The sequence below is a fragment of the Macaca thibetana genome, chromosome 18, assembly GCF_024542745.1.
Source record: "Macaca thibetana thibetana isolate TM-01 chromosome 18, ASM2454274v1, whole genome shotgun sequence".
Classification (NCBI taxonomy): domain Eukaryota; kingdom Metazoa; phylum Chordata; class Mammalia; order Primates; family Cercopithecidae; genus Macaca; species Macaca thibetana.
In genome coordinates this window covers 38,227,775-38,240,561 of record NC_065595.1, presented here as the reverse complement: position 1 = coordinate 38,240,561, position 12,787 = coordinate 38,227,775, and the positions used below count along the sequence as shown (strand labels likewise).

Sequence of the window (12,787 nt, the reverse complement as noted above, 5' to 3'; positions counted from 1 at the left end):
TGAAGCAATAAAAAAAAGTGTCAAATCCCAGAAATTCTCAATAATGTCAAGATATAGGTAAAGAGAGTAACAGAGTATAAGAAAGATAAATATTGTGGTAAAGAGTTTTTTTCATATATATGCATTTAAAATTTCTACAAATAATGTATACATACATTCTTATTGAAAGCAATTCAGGACATACAGAACTACAAAGGGTGAAACATTAAAATGTCTCCTTATTGTCCTCATTATTAACCTTTTTCCCAAAGAAATCACTCTCAGCACTTTATCCTTTTGGAAAATTTCTATACATTTATACATACACACAGCTGTAAATGTTTTATTTGCACAAAAATGGATTGTAATATTCTGATAAAAGTCCATTAAGGTACATTGTTAATTGATTTTTTTCATTTAACAATATGTTTCAGTAAACTTTCATATCAGTATATTTTTATCTACCTTATTCGTATAAATAATTGCATGATATCCTGTATTATGCAATGACAATAATTTAGCCATTTCCTATTGTTGGGCAATTAAGTTATTTGAGAACTGAATTTAAATGAAATGTTTCAGAAGTAAAATAACACTGGGTAGTAGCAATGTTTAGGGTGAGGGCAGTGAGTGGATGGCAGAAATAGGGTGGGGGAGGCATTGGTGATAAAAACACAGAGAGGAAGTTACCAGTTGTTCAGTGGCTTAAAACAAGGGGTACTGAGGACACCTGGGGTGAAGACAGAAATGGAGCTGGGCCAAAGGGTGGTATGCTCTACACTAAAGGAAGCAATGAAGAAGGATGAATGACCAGGCGTATGATAGATATTAATGATGAGGAGGTATTCAAATTATATGATTAGGTAAAAAGAGCTGCAAGAGTTATTTTTCTTTGTTATTTTTCTGACTAAGGTCTAAATAGAAATATCCTAGAAAAATCACTAGAGAGAGGGTAATGAGAATGATGACCACTTCTTTGACCTAGAGGCAAGGAAAATGAAGGAGAAAAAGAAACGTTCATTTGAGACGCATTTATTACAATTTTTATCCTTCAGGCACTTCCAGATATCTTTTAAGGCCTGGAAGGGGCAAAACAATTCAGGAAACAGTTGAAGATAAAGAGGTTTACAATGGAAGAGAAGATCCAGGTGCCTTCAGGGAAATGCTTGTGGTTAAAAAGAGATGAAGATGAGCATCCCTGGAAAGAGGAAGAGCTAGCCAGGTACGGTAGCTCATCCCTGTAATTCCAGCACTTTGGAAGGTGAAGGCTGAGGCAGGAGGACCACCTGAGGTCAGGAGTTCAAGACCAGCCTGGTCAACATGGTGAAACCCTGCCTCTACTGAAAAAAAAAAAATTAGCTGGGCATGGTGGTGGGTGTGTGTAATCCCAGCTACTCAGGAGGCTAAGGCAAGAGAATCACTTCAACCTAGAAGACAGAGGTTGCAGTGACCCAAGATCGTGCCACTGCACTCTAGCCTGGGTGACAGAGCAAGACTCCTTCTCAAAAAACAAAAATCAAAGAGAAAGAACCAAGCAATGTGGAGTTGAGAGAAGAGGCAGGATGTGAACAAGGGTGCTGGGAGTATGTGGGAGTATGAGGTGGTAGGTTGAGACAGCCTGCTGATTCCTCAACTTAGTCCTTCCATTGGCCAAGGAGGAAGTGGGAGTGAGCGGATTCAGGCCTCTTAAGTGTTATTCATGACCTGGAGAGAGGGTGCTCATGAGAAAATTCCGGTTACAGCAAAGAGGCTGACAATTGAAACCAGTCCCTGCAACTGCCACTTTGCACTAGAAATAGCGCCTCTCTCCTGCAGACGGCAATGATATAGGGAGCAGTGTCTCCATACCAGGGTCGTCTCTGCAAGTGATTCTCCCAGTCTGGGTGCAATTTCCTCATTTTAAAATAAGTGATTACACTAAATTATATCCATAGTCAAAAATAAAAGATTCCACATATTATCCTTTAGTGCATAAAATTTTCTTTCTTTTCCTTTTTTAGGAAAATTATACCATCAGCAAGACTGGCATCAGCAAGTAGTTCGCAGTGTTGATTGTTCTTGGTTTCGTAGGATTTTATAGGAGGTATGGCACTTATTTAAATGGATTTGTTTCTTTGCTACTCCTATTCCATGTTGGCTAGACAGCTTTCCTTGGGGTCTCTCATCTATTTCAGTGCCATTCCATTCATCACTCACAAATCATTAATTTGCCTGTGTTGTGTTACCTCCTGAGATTTTCTGTTTCTGAGTCAATAGAGTTGAGAGCTAATGTACATTTCACAAATATTGCTGGGAAAAGGGCTTAGAGCAATAATTGAAGAGACTTTCTATTTTAGTATTGTATGTACCATAATAACTCATTCCTTTTATATGAGCGTGGAAGAAGGGAACTGCCAGATTAGAGGCAAGTGCATCAAAATCATTCCTCCATGTATTCAGTCAGACAGAGTTATGTTCAGCTGAACTTAAATCATAAGCAGTTATTGACCACCAATAATATCCTTAGCATTGGGCTTGGCTAAGATAATGGAAGGAACATGAAACATGGTTTTTCTCTCAAAATAGTCACAATTAGTTGGAGAGACCAAAAACAACCATATAAACAGATAAATAAAGATCAAAAGTAAATAATATTAATTGTTAATAAAAGAAAAGGTATTACAAAGCAGAACTTAACAAACAAATAAATTATACAGATAGGAATTGCCATAGACTTTGAAAGGAAATGGGGATATTTCAGGCTATAATAAATAGTGAAGATTTTAAGGTAAAGTTTAGTGTTAGATCTTAGTGTCTTGAGTATATAGCTTAAAGTATAGGCAGGATTTGAACATATGAACAGAATTAGGAAGGAGCTATGCAAGGTGGCTGTTTGAGAAAGATCTGAACAAACACGTTACAGTGAGAAATAGCACTGTACATTTGCAGTAGAGGACATATGAGTGGAAGCATTAGGAGTTGGAGTCAGATGATGGAGGCTACGGGAGATAAGCCTGAGGGTTTTGGTTTACTCTATAAGCAGTCTTTGTTCAGGACAAGGGAAATAGAACTCTGATACAGAGAGACATTGTGAGTGTCAATAAGGAATGAATAGAGCTTGATAGCAAGAAGACCATAAGATTGATGAGAATAGAGCAAAGTCCAAGGGAATAGGCCTGAACAGATGCAGTACAGTGGGAAAAGGTGAAAGAAACCCTGGGAAGAGGAGGACTGACTCACTCACAAATGCCTATCCTCTTTCTGCTTCCTACACATTATTCTCAGAGCCATTGTACTAGTTGATCTCTCCATCTGCCATAATCTTCTTTCATAGCTTTGCATAGTTTTTTTTTTTTTTTGTCTTTCATGCTCTCAAAAAACTGTCTGTAAAAGTGCCATACATTTTCTATCACATTCCACTGTCTTATTTTCTTCCTTATTCTTCATTCGTTCATTTTTTTTGCTTGCTTATAGTAATATGGCTCCCTTGAAAAAGCGTAAGCTCTTTGGGAGGCTGAGGCAGGAGAATCACTTGAACCTGGGAGGTGGAGGTTGCTGTGAGCCGAGATCATGACACTGCACTCCAGCCTGGGCGACAGAGTGAGACTCCGTCTCAAAACAACGATAACAACAACAACAAAGTGTTATTAATCACTGCTAGTCACCTGGAGTACATTAGTCATGCTGTTCTCTTCTTCCTACCCTTTTATAAGGAAGTCATTCCACCTGTTGCAGAAACAGGATAACCTATGCTCAGCCCTCCTGCTTAGAGGGTGTGGATGGTCTTGAACTCTAATTCTTCCAAATAAGGTTGCATTGGTGGCTGTTCATGAGACTAAAAAACAAGCATGCTGAAATGTTCCAGATGGCTTCTATCCAATATTTTATTTGTAACCTGCATAAGAGATGTAAATAAAACTGACTTTTATCTTGATTCAGTCACTCCTCAGTTAATCACAAATGCCACAAATCACAAATGCAAGAGTTCAAACAAACAGAACTCTTGCCTACAAAGTTCATAACTGTGATCTGCAGCACCCAAAATAATAGCTGGCACACAGTAGGTGCTTAATAAATACTTGTTGATGAAGGAATGGCAGTGAGAAAAAAAGGTGCAATGATGTAAACATCATTTCTGAAGGCTGTAATTCACATTATTATCATATGTGTAATGTGTAATGATGAGTCTGTGCTTAAAGAATTCCAAATTAAAGTCTTGATGCCAATGACTAGCCGAAAATATTACCCCTAGGAAAATTAAATGTTGTACCAAAAAATAAGAATATTTATTCCATTAACTTAAGTGCCCATAGGACTGGTGTAGAATTCCTTCAAATTTATTGAAAGAATGCTTCAGACAGGTTCTAATATACTAGCAGCAGTATCTCTAAGGTCTCCTTCCTTCCAATGCCAACACTCTTATGATTTTAAGTTACTGGTTTCATAATCCAAATCAATATTATTTTTATATAAGTACTCAGCAAGGGTAGCCACACACTTATTCCACTAAAACTTCAAATATCTAATATTTATGAATGTTACCATGGGGAACAATATTCATAGCCTGTTTCAAGAACCACATAATTAAATATATCTCATAACTTTATATGCTTCAGTTTTTGTTTAAAGTTTTATGAGAGAAACCACTAATTTTTTTAAAAAACACACATTGAGGCACTTGTTAAGACTGAATCAAATTTCTTTAACATAATCTAACACTGTGCAGTGATAAGTTAGAAGTATAAATTGAATTTCATGTTAAATTGTGCATTTGTGATTAACTGAGGAGTGACTGAATCAAGATAAAAGTCAGTTTTATTTACATCTCTTATGCAGGTTACAAATAAAATATTGGATAGAAGCCATCTGGAACATTTCAGCATGCTTGTGTTTTAGTCTCACGAACAGCCACCAACACAACCTTATTTGGAAGAATTAGAGTTCAAGACCATCCACACCCTCTAAGCAGGAGGGTTGAGCATAGGTTATCCTGTTTCTGCAACAGGTGGAATGACTTCCTTATAAAAGGGTAGGAAGAAGAGAACAGCATGACTAATGTACTCCAGGTGACTAGCAGTGATTAATAACACTTTGTTGTTGTTGTTATCGTTGTTTTGAGACGGAGTCTCACTCTGTCGCCCAGGCTGGAGTGCAGTGTCATGATCTCGGCTCACAGCAACCTCCACCTCCCAGGTTCAAGTGATTCTCCTGCCTCAGCCTCCCAAAGAGCTAGAATGACAGGCATGCTCCACCACACCTGGCTAATTTTTGTATTTTTAGTAGAGATGGGGTTTTGCCATGTTGGCCAGGCTGGTCTCGGACTCCTGACCTCAGATGATCTTCCCGCCTCAGCCTCCCAAAGTGCTGAGATTACAGGCATGAACCACCATGCCTGGCCAAAAAATTGCTACTTAATCTAAGCAGAACTAAATTAGGTAGAAAAGTCAGAAACCTAATTTTGATTGCAAAAGAGTTTGCTCTTATTCATTCACTGCTATATGAAATATTTTTAGCAGAATTCTAAGCATGCCAGGATGATGTTTAAAAGGAAACTTAAACAATCCTTTTACAGAGATAACTGTGAGCTAAATTCACAGAAAGCTGTAATCGAGTGGTATGAGCATCTTCACTAAGAACATTATTTGAGAAGTATGGAGGTAGGAAGAATGATAAAGGAGAAAAAGAAAGAAATAGCTCAATAGGAAGAGAATATGGAACAAGCAAATCAGGGTTGAAAAAGGACTGTGTTTAACTTTACAATTTCGCTTCTAAAAGTCACTTTCTTTCAAAAAACAAAAACAAAAAATAAGGAAAATAACTATAAGCAGTGGTTCTCTTCTCCACTACAAGGTTCTGCAGTCTAGCTTAAGAAAATTCCCTTGATCTGGAAATAAGTTAGATAAAAATCCCATGGGGTAAAACTATTGTGAAGTGATTATGAGCTTTCTCTCCTAAAAGGACCAGCCACCAAAGTGTACAATAGCACAATCAGCTCAGCCTCTGTGAACTGCTTCAGGCGTGTCTCAGTGGATCCAGTGTAAGTGTTTTTACCATCGGGGAAAAAATGGTATTCCTTAGAAAATGAGGGTTCCACAGACTATTTAACATAGACATGAGAAGTGCTACAAGGCAGAAGAAGAAGTTATGGCTTGACCCTGTTAGATGATCTTCTTAGGTGTTTATTAATAAGTTATAGGTTGTGTTTTTTTTTCAATGATATAGCAAGGATTTTTAACTTTACAAGATATCAAAGGAGTTTGACTCTCATTTTCCCTGTGGATATTTGGTGGAGAGTCTCTAGATTATGGTGATAACAACACCTTAGATATTTATTCAAGAAGTGCCCCTTGTCCCTTCCTTCAGAGAATTCACAAATCTTTATTCAATTCTATCAGTCTCTGGCAAGGGAAATGCCATTTAGTCCAGTGAACAATTAATAAATGGTGCTCAGTAAGTGCTAGTTGATGATAATGATAATGATAATAATGATGAGATGATGATGATGATGGTAATAGACATCTTGATTCAAAAATAAATATGTGTAATGTATCTGTATATATGTTTATGTATATATGTAAATATACATGTTTCAAATGCTCTTCAGCCTTGAAAATGAAGATTGCACATTTTTCTTTACCATATGTAAAGGAATGCTTTCAGTTTCTGGTTTCCTATGTAAAAATTCTAGAATATTTTATCATCAATGCTTGCACTTAGTTTTAATGAGCAGTCATTTCTCAGCTGCATATAAAATGCTTCAGTAAAATAAATGGAAAAAGTTATTAGTGTTTAGTTCTTGGTGCAAAAATGATTTTCCCCAAAATTGTAAGGATTAGAAAAGTATGGTAAAATAGTAGATTTTTAACTCCTATCCAAGCCATTAATCTCTTCTCAATCTTTAGGATTCTGTAAACTTTAACATGTACTGAGTTTACTCTTGAATACTCACAATCACTTACTCTCCTTCAAGCTCTCTCAGCCACAAATAAGATAGACAGCTTTCATGTGTGGTTGGGAAATTTCCTCTTGTAGGATGGAGTTGTGCAGGCAAGAAATAACTCTTAAGATAGTCTGGGGAATGAGTCTAAAACATGGGCAGACAGAGGGTAATGTGAGACTGTATAGGGGGATGTTTGGGGGCATAATAAATAGAGGAAGAGTGGTACACAGACATATTTTTGTCCTAGGAAAATAATGTAATGTAAATTTAGTAAAAATATGTTCGATATTTATTCCAATATATCTCACAATAAGCTAAGAGAAATACAAAATTTGATGTGTTGTAGTTAAAGAGTAAACAACAAGGACTGTAATTTTCTTCTCCTTCAGTCAGCCTGCATAATAGGGAGAGCTATTACCAATTCATTCATTCATTTGACAACTACTAATTGAGCTTTAACTATGTGTCAAGCTTTGCAATAAGATCTGCTCTTTCAAGTCAGAATCAAACACTGTCCTTATCTGAAAGGAACTCCCAGCTTGAAGGGGAGGAGGTGTATACATATGCACTTAGGATATTGAGATAAGTGAGGAGGTGGTTTGTAAAGACCCCGGGAAGTATAAAGAATAAAAGCACCCATTTGTAAGGTGGGGCATAAAGTGTCAAGGGCATCCACAGACAGGAGATGATAACCAAATTGAAGGATGAGTAGGAGCTTATCAAGCAGAGTGGAAAGGCCATTCCAGAATCAGAGGCTCCCGGGCACAGGCATGATGCAACGGGGATGATTCAGGAAGCTACAGGGAGTCTGGTGCAATTGCAGTAGGTGTTGTCTTGAGGGCAGTGATAGGTTTTGAGGTTAGAGAAATAGGCAGGCACCAATTCACAGAAAACTTTTTTTGTAAAGCTATAAATTTTGAGTATGAGGCAGTCCTTAACTGTATCAAATGTGAGGATATTTCTTAAAACCACATTTTTTTCAGATGCACACATGACAGAATAGTTACTAAATGAGAAAATATATAATGACATAGGACCATAATTAATAATGCACTTAATAAATTTATACTTTACTGATCACTACCAAAAAATTTACTGAACACTTATATTTTGCCCTTCATGGTACTGGGAAAGGAAGAGGTGCAATTTAAAAGAGACAGTTCTGGTTCTTGAATTGCTTAGCATCTATTGAGGGAACAAATAGTTACCAACCCAAAACAATACATTGTGAAAATTTCAATAATGGAGGGACCTGTAGGTGTAAAAAGGATTGCAGAGATAAGAGAATCCTAGGTTTTCTTAGAGGTGTCAGGGAAAGTGTCACAGAAGGAGGCTTAGCTTACTTTTTGCAAAAGGAGTAGGAATTCTCTAGAAAGAAACATTTCTATGAAGGAGGCAACAGGGCATTTTAGGTGGGGGAAACAGCTTGTGCAAAGGCGTAGAAGTTGGGAAAGGCAAAACATGAACTTACAGGAATGGCAACAAGGTCAAAGGGCTAAGAAATTATGACTGTGAAGATTTCTTTTTATCTAATTTGGAAAATGAAAAGAGTTAGTTATCCAGCATGTAAGAGGTAGGCAGATTCTTGACCAACTAGTTTGGCATTGGGACTCCTGGGCATAAGAACTTTTAATTAGAACATCTAGTTATTATTGGAATCTACAGCGATTCTCTGCTTGCCTGAAATATCACAGCGAAAACAACAGAGGAAGCAGCTTTGTAGGAATTATACAACATTATAAAAATGGAAATAAAACTGAAATTATATACACTTCTAATTTGAAAATGCAGATCAGAGAGAAAATATCAAAATGATAATAGCTGCATTTTAAAAGCACTATTTGTCACTACTTTGCAACCTACTATTATTGGACTATTACCTCGATGATTAAACTTTTCAATTACATGTTGCATTGTATTAGACTTTATACAATCATTAATTAGTTCACTCACATAAAACCCAGTGAGGAAGCTGAAAGATTTTATTACCCACTGTTTTACAGATGAGAAAACAAAGGCAACAAGGTTAAGTGGCTTCCTGAATTTTTCCTATTGGGTCTGAGGCCTGCAGGATGGGAGTCTGGCCCCCTGCATGGCCTGCCTGGCATGGCTCCCTCAGTTCTGCTCCCAGCTTCACATGCTCCACTAATTGGGGATGGGCACCCCTGGTGTTCTCAAAAATTAATTATATTCAAAGCTACAAGATGTATCTGTTGTAGTCTATGTTTGTTTACTTGTGGCAATTAGTGACCATCTGCTCTGGAGGTGATGGTATTAGGCCCTCCTTTGGAAATGGTAACTTCTAGGAAGGAGAGGCCCAGGCTATTAGGGAAGGAGGACTGACAAATGAATGGGGTCTTGGGTTCTCCAGAGGGTGGAAAGGCTGCATGTCAGACGTGTAAGAAAAAAAGCAAACTGAGTCATTTACTCTCTTCTCTTGTGGCCTCTCCTTTTTCTCTATCTTCTCTCATCAAATCATGGTTATTTGCCCAGAGTTTCTGTCAGTCCTCTGAGCCCAAGCTAAGCCATCATATCCCCTGTGACCTGCACATATACATCCAAATGGCCTGAAGCAATTGAAGATCCACAAAAGAAGTGAAAATAGCCTTAACTGATGACATTCCACCATTGTGATTTGTTCCTGCCCCACCCTAACTGATACATATATTCTCCCCCTGCCCTTAAGAAGGTACTTTGTAATATTCTCCCCTGTCCTTGAGAAGGTACTTTGTAATATTCTTCCCCACCCTTAAGAATGTACTTTGTATGCCTATCCCAAACCTATAAGAACTAAAGATAATGCCACCACCCTTTGCCGACTCTCTTTTTGGACTCAGTCCGCCTGCACCCAGGTGAAATAAAGAGCCTTGTTGCTCATCAAAGCCTGTTTGGTGGTCTTTTCACACGGACACATGTGACAGTTTCTATTAGAGTAACAAAGAGCTGCTGAGACACAGTGTGATCCCCTCGATTTTGGCCCTTCTGCCCAAACAACTGCACGTGGCTGAGTTCCTAGGATGAGCCTGTATCCACTGTGCACTTGCTGTGCACCTAGAGGTGGCCATGGCATGGGGGTGACATGGAGAAGCTACATGAGAGGAAAACGTCAATACCAGATGAGGGATAGGAAATTAGAAAGGAGTTGCATGATTATAAAGAATGTCCCTGGTAATTGTTTTATGGGAATCTTCTGTACCTTTTGGGATGATGAAGTTGTCACTTGGCCTCTGTCAGGGGCTCTCATGCCTGCAAGAAGGCCTAGCCAGCCTGGGAAATGTAAGAGAGTACTTTTTAAAAAAGAAAATTTAAGCTGCCTGGCTGATCTACAAGATAACAAATCCCCAGGTGTCCTGGCTCGATTTCCTCAAACAGTCTGCCAACCTGAAACGTGACTCTGGTGAAGCTTTGACTCCCAAGCTTACTGCACGGGCCAAGATCTTGTTCTGGTTGCTTGAGATTAGGCATTTTCCCTTTTTAAAAGGATTTTTTCTTCCATTCTCAAGTCTGTCTTTTTTTGCCTGTATGCCTGGGGTCTCCTTCTTGAGTCTGATCACTCATTTACTGACAAGTAAAACATACCTGTCCCATGTCTCCTACTCATTATTGGTGCTGTTTTCCTCCAACCTTTTTCATTTGTTGTAAGAAACTAGCACCAGGGAGACCACTGGCCTTAAATCTAATATTATAGGAACTCTGCTGCATCCTTCCCAGAACATTTACATTTGTAAAGATAATGGAGATGGCCAACTCAACAAGCTGCTTTTTCAGGAGAAAGGTTCAGAATTCCTGATGATTTCTAATGGCCTTGGCGGTAGAGTGCTGGGCCAGTTTCCATTGGTTTACAAGAACTAATTGTACATACCTCTTTCTTTTTCCATGTCTAGTAACCTCACCCTGGTAGCCTAAAGTTAGCTATGGTGGGAGTATTTACACAATGGGAATTGGTAAACCCTACACATCAGGGCTTCTTTTCTTGGAAAGCCAATTTACCAATACCCCATTACCTTTAGGCTCCATTGTGTAGATGATGTCCTTCTGTGTGGGTGATTAAATGTGGTCTTGTTTGCTCACCCTTTTGTATCTCATAACTCAAAGCTGTAAAGTGTTCAATATGTTGAGCTGCAGAACTCATAATGTTTCTGGCCTGAGTTTTACTGGCGGCAGGTTGTAGAGTGAGCTTGAGGAGCACAACCTAGCCCAAGCCACATTTCAGGTGGCTGGTTCATTCTGGGGAAGAAAACTCAGGCTTGGAGTCAGGAGCCCCAGACATTTGTCTTTCTTCTCTCATGAATCACCAGCATAGAGCAATTATCTGTTAGATGGGGACAATCATTTGTTCTCACATGACTCTTACTAGCTTATCCTAAGAAACACATGGAATGATGTCTTTTAAGTGAGCAGGTTGCACATGGCCAGGGTGAAGAGCATGGATTTAGGAATAAGATGGACTAGGTTCAAAATCTGGGCTTGTCTATGAGAATGAGCTGTGTGACCAATTCCATCAGTTCTAAGGTGCAGCTAATGACAACAACTTATCAAAGTAGCTGTAATGATTAAATGAAGTAACCATTTTAAAATGTTCGGGACTCAATATATGGCTGCTACTATTATGAATAGTAATGCTTTGAAAATACTATACACATTTGAAGGCATGACTATTATTTTATTTCAGTACATGGAACATCTGTAGTGATCACTTGCTCTGCTACATGACTTACAGTGAATGTTTAGTAACTTTTTAAAGGATTTGTAAAATTAAGCAAGGTTATTTTCAGTACATTTCAAGTTCAGGTGGATTACTTTCCTAAGTAACCACAATCCTCAGAGTGGGGAAAAAAGAGTCTCTGCTTCAGACAAAATATTTTTGGCAAAGTGACTGAAAGTTGTCCTTCAAAAATCTAAAGAACCTAGGTAAGTGAAACTGGCTGGTAATAAACTGCCTTAATAGATATGAGACATTGTAGATTTTATCATGGGGACTTGAGAGTTGTCATAAACATGGCACTTACATTCTAATTTCTTTAGGGGTTGTTTGTAAGATTCTTGTAAGTGTTCCCTTGGGAACTAACCTGTTCACATTCAGGCTGAAAACAGAAGTGTGCTTGGCTGATTCCTTTTAGAAATGTAAATTGAATAGAGTTATACATTTATACAATCCCAGGAAGGCAGCATCCTTTTCCCATCTCCCCCAGAGTAGAAACAAATGAGGATTTGATTTGTTATTCTCTGTGTGTATACTACTAGGGAACAGCGAGGCCCATATATGGCAAGAAAAATATTTCACTTATCAGGGTCATTTATTCCAGGTTAACATCTCACTTCTGAAGAGAAAATAATCAGGAAATAGTTGCTAGGCTGCCACACAAAAGGCTTTCATTCTCTCTGTTGAGCTGGAGGAGCAATGCTGAGGGTTCCTTTGAGGAAGGGGTGGAAATGTTTGGTGGAATGAGCCTTAGCTTTGAGGTCCCCTAGAGCACTGGGGAACCTTGGGCTAGTTGTTTAGTTTCTCTGAGTCCCAGTTTCCACGTTTGAAATGCAAGGGAGGCATTTGCTACTTTCTGGAGTAATGATAAGGATTAAAACAGCTGATGTATGTGCAATAGAATGTCTGACACAGATCTGGAACCAATATTAATCTTTACCCCAACAACCAAGGATTTTAGTTATTAACACCTTGGGTATATTTGTTACTGATTTCTGAAATAATAGCAGATTCCCTCAAAGAAGGACTGAGGTAATAAAAAGACCCTGAGCTAAGGGTATTGCCCTGAGGGGTGGAACTGTGTGGCAAGGCTTGAACCTCCAGGTGGCCTGATTGTGTCAGGGGTGGGTACAGCAGAAGAGGGAGGAGCCTAGGGAAGTTGAGGGTAATCCTCCCCTACTTTGCAA

The 12,787-nt window shown here is 38.6% G+C and overlaps 1 protein-coding gene across 2 annotated transcripts in view; it reads left to right on the top strand.

Annotated features, from left to right (window-relative positions):
• The window catches only part of PIK3C3 (phosphatidylinositol 3-kinase catalytic subunit type 3), a 578,331-nt gene that overhangs the window by 523,460 nt on the left and 42,084 nt on the right, over positions 1–12,787 (top strand). For both annotated transcript variants that reach the window (XR_007721190.1, XR_007721193.1), the window contains 2 exons: positions 1,035–1,201; positions 1,980–2,062. The gene's annotated coding sequence lies outside the window, so the exon portion shown is untranslated. The remainder of the gene's footprint in view (positions 1–1,034; positions 1,202–1,979; positions 2,063–12,787) is intronic.